The sequence below is a fragment of the Rhinoderma darwinii genome (assembly GCF_050947455.1).
Source record: "Rhinoderma darwinii isolate aRhiDar2 chromosome 5 unlocalized genomic scaffold, aRhiDar2.hap1 SUPER_5_unloc_5, whole genome shotgun sequence".
NCBI classification, from domain to species: domain Eukaryota; kingdom Metazoa; phylum Chordata; class Amphibia; order Anura; family Rhinodermatidae; genus Rhinoderma; species Rhinoderma darwinii.
In genome coordinates, this window is record NW_027461809.1 from 246,629 (window position 1) to 260,710 (window position 14,082).

Below are 14,082 nucleotides of genomic sequence, written 5' to 3' on the forward strand. Positions count from 1 at the left end.
CCCCTACTCCACTCCACTATTTGACTGTGGTGCTGCATCAATCAATCAGTGGCTGGCTCAGGTGCAGCTCTTTAACCTACCTAAAAGGGAGGGCGGAGAGAAGACAAGGAAGGTGAATGAGCTGTTCCAATGTGAAATGCCGGAAACACAGAAACACAGAAGACACACACACACACACACACACACACACACACACACACACACACACACACACACACACACACACACACACACACAACAAGAGGTGGCAATGTATTAATTAATTGCATTTAATAAATGAGCTCATTATCACACATGACTGTACAAATGCATTGTCCAACAGGTGTTGAAATAATGGGATTAAAAGGGGAGATCCCATCAGAAAGACAAAAACAATAGCAAACACAAATAGCACTTTTGGAATCTGATTTTAGTCAACACATAAGGGAAGGGTGCACCGGTCCTGGAAATACTGCAATACCAGGTCAATGCGTGGAGTGGACAGAGCAAGCTCTATTTCCATCTCCCTGTTCTAAAAATCCATTTAATATATGGTCCCCAGATAGGGGACGTATCAGATATTAAACTGATAAGAACAGATTTTTTTTTTTTTTTTTTTAAAAGCCCGAGTCGTGCTTTCTATCACCCAAGTGCATAAAAAGTGCAGAGGTGCCACACAAAAAGTGCACAAGGATGCGGTCTATCGCAGCCCTTCTCTTAAAAGAGAGAGGCCCCGCATAACCATTCCCTGACCCTCCAAACCATAGGCCTAGAGGATCAAGGATCGATGGTCCCCCCTCGCCGAAGCTTAGGGAGACCCAAACACACTCCTAGGCTTCTACCTGGGCTGCCACCCCAGTGTCCACCTAGGAGCCTGCATCCTAGTTGCACCTCCCCTCCGAAGAAGGGAGGCCGGGTTGCAGGGGAAAAAGGAACCAGAAGGCCACACATTTTCCCCCTAGACCTCAGGAGGGTCCCAAAAGGGCACCGCATCCCAAAATCCTTGTGACAAACGTGACAAACACACAGTGAAAAACAAAATTAAATAAGTGGATGTGCGCTGTGATACAGCCTGGACATCCGCCAGGTATAAAAAAATTCCTCATCTCCCAGCCAGAAGGCCGGGAGAATAAAGGTGTGTGCTCATATAGCGTGAAAGAGAGTGCGTGCAAGTGTGCCTTCACTCAGTGGGATCCCACCCCCAGTGAGTTAGGGCACCCCAGGGTCACCAGCCCTGGGGCACATAGCAACTCGGGCTTCCAAACTACCCGGCCTAATGACCTCGATCCGGCGGTCGCCTGGTCACCTACAAATGGTACCTTTAAACCAAATGCGTACACCAGAGCGATGACCGTTGTGGTTCCCTGCCCTCACCTCGGCGTTCTGTCATCCCCCTACGATGGCCCACGTACCACCGGCAGGGATGATTACTAACCTCAGCTTGAGCAGGTACTACACTTGATCTTAGCCAAAAGGCCGAGAAGCGATAACCCGAGCGGCCCTTGCCTTGCCCGAGCCTGTCCCATACTGCTGTTCACCCCTTGCAGCGATTGATTCAGCCTACTCCTAGGCAATTCCATGGGGCCCTGCAGGCTCACACACATTTACAGCTACTAAGCGGGAGGGAGGTGAATAAAGGCCGGAGAGGAAGCTACACAGGATTTGCTTCTTTTGCTTGCACCACAATGCAGTGCTGAAAGAGGAGGAATCTACATAAAAACGCCTTCCTGGCAACGCCCAAATGCCCTCCTGCCATGCAGATAAACACTGGCAGCGGCAGCAAGTGCATGCCCACAGCCACCCCTTGTTCCTTCACACCTTGTATCAGCTGTAATCCAGTCCAGTCCAGTCCAGTGCTGCCTGCTGAGCAGCACTGACCAACACTGCCTGGGCCCAGGCTTTTATCTATCTCTGAGGCAGGCCCCATTATGATGTCAGAAAGCTGGCTCTGGAATCCTGAGGGCTCCACTATGACACGTGCAAAGTTCCGTCTGAACTTTATATAAGACGGTGCGGCTCAGTCAGTCACTCAGTGTTGCCTGAGAGGGCAACACTGCAACAGCCGGCCGCCAGGCTGTCTTTTTTTTGCACATTTATTTGCCTCCAGGAGGCCACAAGAGGGAGACAAGGGACTGCAAAATGGAAAATAGGCATCCACCAACTTTACAGACAACTTCTCTTTGCTCCTACAACCTCCATCCTTGCACAGTTTGTTATTCTTCCAGGTAACATAGTAACAAATCCAAATTGCTGCTCTCTTTGTAGGCAAGCAAGGGTTTGTTGCAACTGCAATTCTTACTTCTTCTTGGAAATGTAGGGACGACAGTACATTCCATCACATCCATCTAGTGTACACAGGTAGGTCCATTGTGGCGGGCGGGCTGCTTTAATGGCTGTTTGCTGTTCCCCCTACTCCACTCCACTATTTGACTGTGGTGCTGCATCAATCAATCAGTGGCTGGCTCAGGTGCAGCTCTTTAACCTACCTAAAAGGGAGGGCGGAGAGAAGACAAGGAAGGTGAATGAGCTGTTCCAATGTGAAATGCCGGAAACACAGAAACACAGAAGACACACACACACACACACACACACACACACACACACACACACACACACACACACACACACACACACACACACACAACAAGAGGTGGCAATGTATTAATTAATTGCATTTAATAAATGAGCTCATTATCACACATGACTGTACAAATGCATTGTCCAACAGGTGTTGAAATAATGGGATTAAAAGGGGAGATCCCATCAGAAAGACAAAAACAATAGCAAACACAAATAGCACTTTTGGAATCTGATTTTAGTCAACACATAAGGGAAGGGTGCACCGGTCCTGGAAATACTGCAATACCAGGTCAATGCGTGGAGTGGACAGAGCAAGCTCTATTTCCATCTCCCTGTTCTAAAAATCCATTTAATATATGGTCCCCAGATAGGGGACGTATCAGATATTAAACTGATAAGAACAGATACTACACTTGATCTTAGCCAAAAGGCCGAGAAGCGATAACCCGAGCGGCCCTTGCCTTGCCCGAGCCTGTCCCATACTGCTGTTCACCCCTTGCAGCGATTGATTCAGCCTACTCCTAGGCAATTCCATGGGGCCCTGCAGGCTCACACACATTTACAGCTACTAAGCGGGAGGGAGGTGAATAAAGGCCGGAGAGGAAGCTACACAGGATTTGCTTCTTTTGCTTGCACCACAATGCAGTGCTGAAAGAGGAGGAATCTACATAAAAACGCCTTCCTGGCAACGCCCAAATGCCCTCCTGCCATGCAGATAAACACTGGCAGCGGCAGCAAGTGCATGCCCACAGCCACCCCTTGTTCCTTCACACCTTGTATCAGCTGTAATCCAGTCCAGTCCAGTCCAGTGCTGCCTGCTGAGCAGCACTGACCAACACTGCCTGGGCCCAGGCTTTTATCTATCTCTGAGGCAGGCCCCATTATGATGTCAGAAAGCTGGCTCTGGAATCCTGAGGGCTCCACTATGACACGTGCAAAGTTCCGTCTGAACTTTATATAAGACGGTGCGGCTCAGTCAGTCACTCAGTGTTGCCTGAGAGGGCAACACTGCAACAGCCGGCCGCCAGGCTGTCTTTTTTTTGCACATTTATTTGCCTCCAGGAGGCCACAAGAGGGAGACAAGGGACTGCAAAATGGAAAATAGGCATCCACCAACTTTACAGACAACTTCTCTTTGCTCCTACAACCTCCATCCTTGCACAGTTTGTTATTCTTCCAGGTAACATAGTAACAAATCCAAATTGCTGCTCTCTTTGTAGGCAAGCAAGGGTTTGTTGCAACTGCAATTCTTACTTCTTCTTGGAAATGTAGGGACGACAGTACATTCCATCACATCCATCTAGTGTACACAGGTAGGTCCATTGTGGCGGGCGGGCTGCTTTAATGGCTGTTTGCTGTTCCCCCTACTCCACTCCACTATTTGACTGTGGTGCTGCATCAATCAATCAGTGGCTGGCTCAGGTGCAGCTCTTTAACCTACCTAAAAGGGAGGGCGGAGAGAAGACAAGGAAGGTGAATGAGCTGTTCCAATGTGAAATGCCGGAAACACAGAAACACAGAAGACACACACACACACACACACACACACACACACACACAACAAGAGGTGGCAATGTATTAATTAATTGCATTTAATAAATGAGCTCATTATCACACATGACTGTACAAATGCATTGTCCAACAGGTGTTGAAATAATGGGATTAAAAGGGGAGATCCCATCAGAAAGACAAAAACAATAGCAAACACAAATAGCACTTTTGGAATCTGATTTTAGTCAACACATAAGGGAAGGGTGCACCGGTCCTGGAAATACTGCAATACCAGGTCAATGCGTGGAGTGGACAGAGCAAGCTCTATTTCCATCTCCCTGTTCTAAAAATCCATTTAATATATGGTCCCCAGATAGGGGACGTATCAGATATTAAACTGATAAGAACAGATTTTTTTTTTTTTTTTTTTTTTTTTTTTTTTTTTTTTTTTTTTTTTTTTTTTAACCCTCAGAGGTAAAAATATAAATTCATTATATTTTTTGCACCTCAAACACTTTCACCAAACGTACACTCTGTATTTAGTGCGTTTCTTTAAGCTCATCATCGGGTCAATTATTTTCCTTTTTTAAACATATTTATTTACATTTACAATTAAACAAAAAGGCATACAATCCCATCACCTTAGTCTAAACCCTTCACTCCACCCACCATTTATACTTTAACTACATACCTCCACTTCAAAAATTTCCAAATACCCTCTGCATCTGCTTCCCCAAACCTTTTCTTGTCCGACAAATATACCACATACATTCTATCCAAAATCATCCTCAAACACCCTTCTACCGTCACTTCCTTTCTTCTAAAGACATACAAATTCCTTACATCCCACAAAACTTCTTTAATGATTGCTAACATAATACACCACACCCTCTGTTTTTTCCTATCTAACATTCCCAACCCAAACATTATTACCTCAAACGACAGTTTTTTAACCCCAACCACCTCTTTACACAAAGGACTCACACCCTTCCACACTTCCTGAGCCACATCACAATTCCAGAATAAATGTAAAATATTTTCACACCCTCCACACCCCACTCTAGGACATGCTTCGCTCCTCCCAATCCCACGATTTCTTTGAAACTCTCTCACAGGCAACGCTCCATGCATACTTTGCCATACAATCTCTTTCTGTCTATTTGTTATCCCATCCGTTTCCAAACTCTTCCATACTCTCCCTACATTCGCCCTTCTCACCATATTTATAGGACACTGCACTTCTTTTCCTTCAATACATCTCAACATCTCTTTTTTATTTCTCAACACATCACCCTTCCCCAACAACTCATAGCTTTTCAAAAACTTTTCCACATACAGATACCACTTTGGACATATAAGTGCATACGGCACTCTTAAATCTCTCCCTATCCATCCTAATCTGCATAACACACTCCCACTCAGATATCTTACCATACATGCAAATTTCCAATCACCTCCCATCATCCTTCTTACTGCAAACACACTATTCACTCCCAAATATACCTCAATATTAGGAAACCCCATTCCCCCATTCTTTACACTTTTCCTCACAGTCTCTCTCTTCACTCTCTCCATCTTAGAACCCCAAAAAAATACCATCAGCACTCTATTCAATCTTCTCAGCATCATATACCCTGGCGGAAAGACAAAAGCAACATACAACAAAATTGGTAAAATCACACTTTTAATCACAAGAATCTTCCCAGCAAAAGACAATTCTCTCAAACGCCAGAAATTCATTTTCTTAATAATCTTTTTACCAACATCCTCCCAACTTTCATTCCCATCCAATTTTTCATCAAATTTCACCCCCAAAATCTGAATCGCTCCTTCCACACATTTTACACCTAAATCTTCTCTCCTCCCAATGTTCCCAAACCTCTTACATTCACTCTTATCCCAATTTACTCTAAATGCAGATGCCCCACAGAACAAAGCAACTAACAATTTTGCACGCCTTACCGCAGCATCGGATTCACAAATCACACACACATCATCCATGTATGCTAATACTTTTACTTCTTTCCCACCACAACCAGGAATCTTCACACCTCTCATACATTTATCCTTCCGAAACATCTGTAATAAAGGCTCAATCGCACAAATAAAGGCAATCGGAGACAGGGGACACCCCTGCCTCACACCGGAACCCACACTTATCTCACCACCAACCCATCCATTAATGAGAATCTTACTATACACATTCTTATACAACACTCTTACAACATTCACAAAGTCACTAGGAAAACCCATTCTTACCAAAACTCTAAATAAAAAATCATGCGCCAAACGATCAAAAGCCTTTTCAAAATCAATTGACAGAACATTCAATACTTGTTTCCTCTCCATGCTATCCCATATCACATCTCTCAGCAAACACAAATTCTCACTAATCCTCCTCCCCGGCACTCCACACACTTGCTCCTCCCCAACCACCTGACCAATCACATCTCTCATCCTATTTGCAATCAGCTTAGCAAACACCTTATAGTCCACATTCAACAAAGTAATCGGCCTCCAATTTTTAACATCATTCACATCCCCTTTCTTATAAATCAAAACCACCACCCCACTTTTCATACTTTCAACCATCCTACCATTCTCCCACATAAATTTATAAACTTGCACCACATCATCCTTAATCACGTCCCACATTTTTATGTAAAATTCCATCGGTAACCCATCATCCCCTGGAGTCTTATTCACAGCCATACTATCCAACACTCTCTTTACTTCATCCTCCTCAATGTTTCTCATCAAATTTGCATATTCAATTACTTCCACCCTATTTTCAATCATACTCACCACTTCAGCCTCCAAGTCCCTATCAATCTCTTTCACTGCATACAATTCTTTATAAAAACTTTCAACCACAGGAAACACTGCTTTTCCTTTCACCACCCTTCCATTTTTATCATACACTCTCACCAAATCCTCCTTTTTCCCCACTACTTTTTTGAAAAAATACCTAGAACATTTTTCCCCCTTTTCCAATTTATCTAATTTTGACTGATACATAATCTTTCTACCTTTTTCTAACAACCATTCCCTCATCTCATTTTTCACACAATCAATCTCCTCATCCACACTCCAACCTCTCTTTTTAACCTTCTGGAGAAAATTCAACCTTATATTATAACATTCATACCTCTTCCTTCTCTCCACAGCTTTCCTATAACCAACCTTTCTAAAAAACACACGTGTTCTTTCTTTAACCCAATCCCACCATGTTATTATATCCACAAAATCACCTTTTTTCTCACACCAAAACCTATATGTATCCACATATTTTCCACAAACACTCTCATCATCCAACAAACTCACATTCAATTTCCATAAACCCCTCCCACTCCCACAATCCTCATCCCAGACCAACTCACACTTAATGCACTCGTGATCAGAATATCCTACCTTCATTTGCATATATCCCTTACCCATCACCCCCTTAGAAACAAAAATCATATCAATTCTACTACTGTGTCTCCCACTATCCGCATAATAAGTATCTACTATAGGGTTAACACCACACAGGTGCACTACATCCCTCAATCCAAAATCAGTGAGTACAGACTTTAGCACATTCCCAGACACATCCAAATCCCCTCTAGTATCACAGTTAAAATCCCCCACCCACACAATATGTTCCCTACCTGGCAAAAACAGTTTAATTCTCTCAAACAACTCCACTCTCTCTTCCTTTTTTGCAGACGCATACACATTAATTACACGCACATTCACACCACATACTTTTATAACCACTAACAGGCACCGCCCCTCCTCAATCACTGTGTAGCTACAAACCTCCACCCTGCTACTCCTAACCAAAACCCCCACACCATCATTTCTATTGTGACTAGAACATGACCATATTGCTGCACCAAAACCCCACTCCTCCTGCTTAACTATATACTCTATCCCACATTCCTGCACACAAATTAAATCTGCTCCACTGAAAGACAATTCCTCCAAAATGGCTGCTCTCCTGGCCCGGTTTTTAAACACCCGGACATTGGAAGACAAAATTTTAAACGACATTTTATAACTGCCCTAGGCAGAAAAAGGTGAAAAAACACAAAGCAGAACCCTCAAACTTTCCGGGTTAAAGGCCCGGGAGAGTTTTCTTCACTAGTCTCATACTCCATGTTCGGCTCAAACAATGCCTGAAAGGCGTTCGCCGTCTCCACACTTTGCGTCTCCACCACTTCAATTCTCTGTTTTTTTGGAAAGTTCCCCACTCTCTGTGGGCGAAAAGACATCTCCACTTCTCTCACTGGACTCAACACTCCAGAGGAAGACCATTCTGATATCCTCTGAGATTCTTCTACCACAGGGCTTGGCATGTCCTCAATGAAAGTTTCCTCAATTGCCTGCACCTGCGTGCTATCTCGCTCAGCCTCAGCCAATATTGCATCAAGGATTTCTTTCTGCCTTTGCTCCTCCACCTCCCTTTCTATCCTTAACCTCTCATTGGCTTCCTCTTGCTTCTGGATATTCTTCTGTCTCTGTGCCTCTCTTTCCTTTTCCTCTTTCTCCTTTCTCTTCTTGCCCACTGGGCAATCTCTATACAGGTGCCCCACTTCACCACACAAATCACACGATCGGGGTTCCGTACATGCACCTGCCTCATGTCCAGCCATCTTACAATTCCTGCACACCTTCACCCCAGGGCAGCACTCCTTAGTGTGACCAAACTGGTGACAGAACCGGCAAAATTTTGGCATATTTTGATAATACAAATATCCTCTATAGCCAGCAATGGAAAAGGACAATGGAGGGCTCTTAACTCCACCAATACAATCCGGGTCCAGCTTAAACTGGACGAAAAATTTATAAGTTCCATTGAACACTTTCAATGAGCTGGTCATTTTGGTTCCCCCTTTCACACTGGTGCAATATAAACTCAAAAAGTTCTTGATTAAGTCCAGCTGGGTAAATGGGTTGAAGACATGTACAAATAGTACCCTCTCTCCCATAGCAAATAGAGGCACAAAAGAGACATTTTTCAAAACCTCACAGTTAGCATTCACTTTTAAGGCTTCATAGAAATTTAAACAGTCATTTTCTTCTTGAAAGGACACATCATACAATCCTTGCTTTCTGTTTTCTTGCACACAGAATAATTTATAAAGAGGGATACCTGCCATGTCGACCACCAGCTTCCTTCCAACAAATTCAATGGTGTTCTTACCAGAATCACTTGGGTCTACCTTAATTCGAATGGTTCTCTCCACTGGTGTTGTCCTTGCTGCATCCATGCTGACTATACCTGCCGATCCACGATCACAGAACGATCACCACTCTGGTTCCTCCCAAGGGAAAACCCGCACCCCCTGACCAAGACCAGAGCAATAAACTCTGATCTTAGCCAAAAGGCCGAGAAGCGATAACCCGAGCGGCCCTTGCCTTGCCCGAGCCTGTCCCATACTGCTGTTCACCCCTTGCAGCGATTGATTCAGCCTACTCCTAGGCAATTCCATGGGGCCCTGCAGGCTCACACACATTTACAGCTACTAAGCGGGAGGGAGGTGAATAAAGGCCGGAGAGGAAGCTACACAGGATTTGCTTCTTTTGCTTGCACCACAATGCAGTGCTGAAAGAGGAGGAATCTACATAAAAACGCCTTCCTGGCAACGCCCAAATGCCCTCCTGCCATGCAGATAAACACTGGCAGCGGCAGCAAGTGCATGCCCACAGCCACCCCTTGTTCCTTCACACCTTGTATCAGCTGTAATCCAGTCCAGTCCAGTCCAGTGCTGCCTGCTGAGCAGCACTGACCAACACTGCCTGGGCCCAGGCTTTTATCTATCTCTGAGGCAGGCCCCATTATGATGTCAGAAAGCTGGCTCTGGAATCCTGAGGGCTCCACTATGACACGTGCAAAGTTCCGTCTGAACTTTATATAAGACGGTGCGGCTCAGTCAGTCACTCAGTGTTGCCTGAGAGGGCAACACTGCAACAGCCGGCCGCCAGGCTGTCTTTTTTTTGCACATTTATTTGCCTCCAGGAGGCCACAAGAGGGAGACAAGGGACTGCAAAATGGAAAATAGGCATCCACCAACTTTACAGACAACTTCTCTTTGCTCCTACAACCTCCATCCTTGCACAGTTTGTTATTCTTCCAGGTAACATAGTAACAAATCCAAATTGCTGCTCTCTTTGTAGGCAAGCAAGGGTTTGTTGCAACTGCAATTCTTACTTCTTCTTGGAAATGTAGGGACGACAGTACATTCCATCACATCCATCTAGTGTACACAGGTAGGTCCATTGTGGCGGGCGGGCTGCTTTAATGGCTGTTTGCTGTTCCCCCTACTCCACTCCACTATTTGACTGTGGTGCTGCATCAATCAATCAGTGGCTGGCTCAGGTGCAGCTCTTTAACCTACCTAAAAGGGAGGGCGGAGAGAAGACAAGGAAGGTGAATGAGCTGTTCCAATGTGAAATGCCGGAAACACAGAAACACAGAAGACACACACACACACACACACACACACACACACACACACACACACACACACACACACACACACACACACACACACACAACAAGAGGTGGCAATGTATTAATTAATTGCATTTAATAAATGAGCTCATTATCACACATGACTGTACAAATGCATTGTCCAACAGGTGTTGAAATAATGGGATTAAAAGGGGAGATCCCATCAGAAAGACAAAAACAATAGCAAACACAAATAGCACTTTTGGAATCTGATTTTAGTCAACACATAAGGGAAGGGTGCACCGGTCCTGGAAATACTGCAATACCAGGTCAATGCGTGGAGTGGACAGAGCAAGCTCTATTTCCATCTCCCTGTTCTAAAAATCCATTTAATATATGGTCCCCAGATAGGGGACGTATCAGATATTAAACTGATAAGAACAGATACTACACTTGATCTTAGCCAAAAGGCCGAGAAGCGATAACCCGAGCGGCCCTTGCCTTGCCCGAGCCTGTCCCATACTGCTGTTCACCCCTTGCAGCGATTGATTCAGCCTACTCCTAGGCAATTCCATGGGGCCCTGCAGGCTCACACACATTTACAGCTACTAAGCGGGAGGGAGGTGAATAAAGGCCGGAGAGGAAGCTACACAGGATTTGCTTCTTTTGCTTGCACCACAATGCAGTGCTGAAAGAGGAGGAATCTACATAAAAACGCCTTCCTGGCAACGCCCAAATGCCCTCCTGCCATGCAGATAAACACTGGCAGCGGCAGCAAGTGCATGCCCACAGCCACCCCTTGTTCCTTCACACCTTGTATCAGCTGTAATCCAGTCCAGTCCAGTCCAGTGCTGCCTGCTGAGCAGCACTGACCAACACTGCCTGGGCCCAGGCTTTTATCTATCTCTGAGGCAGGCCCCATTATGATGTCAGAAAGCTGGCTCTGGAATCCTGAGGGCTCCACTATGACACGTGCAAAGTTCCGTCTGAACTTTATATAAGACGGTGCGGCTCAGTCAGTCACTCAGTGTTGCCTGAGAGGGCAACACTGCAACAGCCGGCCGCCAGGCTGTCTTTTTTTTGCACATTTATTTGCCTCCAGGAGGCCACAAGAGGGAGACAAGGGACTGCAAAATGGAAAATAGGCATCCACCAACTTTACAGACAACTTCTCTTTGCTCCTACAACCTCCATCCTTGCACAGTTTGTTATTCTTCCAGGTAACATAGTAACAAATCCAAATTGCTGCTCTCTTTGTAGGCAAGCAAGGGTTTGTTGCAACTGCAATTCTTACTTCTTCTTGGAAATGTAGGGACGACAGTACATTCCATCACATCCATCTAGTGTACACAGGTAGGTCCATTGTGGCGGGCGGGCTGCTTTAATGGCTGTTTGCTGTTCCCCCTACTCCACTCCACTATTTGACTGTGGTGCTGCATCAATCAATCAGTGGCTGGCTCAGGTGCAGCTCTTTAACCTACCTAAAAGGGAGGGCGGAGAGAAGACAAGGAAGGTGAATGAGCTGTTCCAATGTGAAATGCCGGAAACACAGAAACACAGAAGACACACACACACACACACACACACACACACACACACACACACACACACACACACACACACACACACACACACACACAACAAGAGGTGGCAATGTATTAATTAATTGCATTTAATAAATGAGCTCATTATCACACATGACTGTACAAATGCATTGTCCAACAGGTGTTGAAATAATGGGATTAAAAGGGGAGATCCCATCAGAAAGACAAAAACAATAGCAAACACAAATAGCACTTTTGGAATCTGATTTTAGTCAACACATAAGGGAAGGGTGCACCGGTCCTGGAAATACTGCAATACCAGGTCAATGCGTGGAGTGGACAGAGCAAGCTCTATTTCCATCTCCCTGTTCTAAAAATCCATTTAATATATGGTCCCCAGATAGGGGACGTATCAGATATTAAACTGATAAGAACAGATACTACACTTGATCTTAGCCAAAAGGCCGAGAAGCGATAACCCGAGCGGCCCTTGCCTTGCCCGAGCCTGTCCCATACTGCTGTTCACCCCTTGCAGCGATTGATTCAGCCTACTCCTAGGCAATTCCATGGGGCCCTGCAGGCTCACACACATTTACAGCTACTAAGCGGGAGGGAGGTGAATAAAGGCCGGAGAGGAAGCTACACAGGATTTGCTTCTTTTGCTTGCACCACAATGCAGTGCTGAAAGAGGAGGAATCTACATAAAAACGCCTTCCTGGCAACGCCCAAATGCCCTCCTGCCATGCAGATAAACACTGGCAGCGGCAGCAAGTGCATGCCCACAGCCACCCCTTGTTCCTTCACACCTTGTATCAGCTGTAATCCAGTCCAGTCCAGTCCAGTGCTGCCTGCTGAGCAGCACTGACCAACACTGCCTGGGCCCAGGCTTTTATCTATCTCTGAGGCAGGCCCCATTATGATGTCAGAAAGCTGGCTCTGGAATCCTGAGGGCTCCACTATGACACGTGCAAAGTTCCGTCTGAACTTTATATAAGACGGTGCGGCTCAGTCAGTCACTCAGTGTTGCCTGAGAGGGCAACACTGCAACAGCCGGCCGCCAGGCTGTCTTTTTTTTGCACATTTATTTGCCTCCAGGAGGCCACAAGAGGGAGACAAGGGACTGCAAAATGGAAAATAGGCATCCACCAACTTTACAGACAACTTCTCTTTGCTCCTACAACCTCCATCCTTGCACAGTTTGTTATTCTTCCAGGTAACATAGTAACAAATCCAAATTGCTGCTCTCTTTGTAGGCAAGCAAGGGTTTGTTGCAACTGCAATTCTTACTTCTTCTTGGAAATGTAGGGACGACAGTACATTCCATCACATCCATCTAGTGTACACAGGTAGGTCCATTGTGGCGGGCGGGCTGCTTTAATGGCTGTTTGCTGTTCCCCCTACTCCACTCCACTATTTGACTGTGGTGCTGCATCAATCAATCAGTGGCTGGCTCAGGTGCAGCTCTTTAACCTACCTAAAAGGGAGGGCGGAGAGAAGACAAGGAAGGTGAATGAGCTGTTCCAATGTGAAATGCCGGAAACACAGAAACACAGAAGACACACACACACACACACACACACACACACACACACAACAAGAGGTGGCAATGTATTAATTAATTGCATTTAATAAATGAGCTCATTATCACACATGACTGTACAAATGCATTGTCCAACAGGTGTTGAAATAATGGGATTAAAAGGGGAGATCCCATCAGAAAGACAAAAACAATAGCAAACACAAATAGCACTTTTGGAATCTGATTTTAGTCAACACATAAGGGAAGGGTGCACCGGTCCTGGAAATACTGCAATACCAGGTCAATGCGTGGAGTGGACAGAGCAAGCTCTATTTCCATCTCCCTGTTCTAAAAATCCATTTAATATATGGTCCCCAGATAGGGGACGTATCAGATATTAAACTGATAAGAACAGATACTACACTTGATCTTAGCCAAAAGGCCGAGAAGCGATAACCCGAGCGGCCCTTGCCTTGCCCGAGCCTGTCCCATACTGCTGTTCACCCCTTGCAGCGATTGATTCAGCCTAC

General features: G+C 45.3%; 4 non-coding genes and 3 pseudogenes across 4 annotated transcripts; all 7 read right to left on the reverse strand.

Annotated features, from left to right (window-relative positions):
• Positions 1-426: 426 nt before the first annotated feature.
• LOC142696228 (U2 spliceosomal RNA) lies at positions 427-607 on the reverse strand (annotated as a pseudogene).
• A 790-nt stretch (positions 608-1,397) lies between these two features.
• LOC142696250 (U2 spliceosomal RNA) lies at positions 1,398-1,467 on the reverse strand (annotated as a pseudogene).
• Positions 1,468-2,811: 1,344 nt separating this feature from the next.
• LOC142696172 (U2 spliceosomal RNA) lies at positions 2,812-3,002 on the reverse strand. Its single transcript, XR_012864160.1, has one exon. It is a non-coding gene; the product is annotated as a U2 spliceosomal RNA (small nuclear RNA).
• A 1,306-nt stretch (positions 3,003-4,308) lies between these two features.
• Positions 4,309-4,479, reverse strand: LOC142696233 (U2 spliceosomal RNA; annotated as a pseudogene).
• Positions 4,480-10,781: 6,302 nt separating this feature from the next.
• Positions 10,782-10,972, reverse strand: LOC142696173 (U2 spliceosomal RNA). Its single transcript, XR_012864161.1, has one exon. It is a non-coding gene; the product is annotated as a U2 spliceosomal RNA (small nuclear RNA).
• Positions 10,973-12,318: 1,346 nt separating this feature from the next.
• On the reverse strand, positions 12,319-12,509 carry LOC142696174 (U2 spliceosomal RNA). Its single transcript, XR_012864162.1, has one exon. It is a non-coding gene; the product is annotated as a U2 spliceosomal RNA (small nuclear RNA).
• Positions 12,510-13,815: 1,306 nt separating this feature from the next.
• Positions 13,816-14,006, reverse strand: LOC142696176 (U2 spliceosomal RNA). Its single transcript, XR_012864163.1, has one exon. It is a non-coding gene; the product is annotated as a U2 spliceosomal RNA (small nuclear RNA).
• Positions 14,007-14,082: the final 76 nt, after the last annotated feature.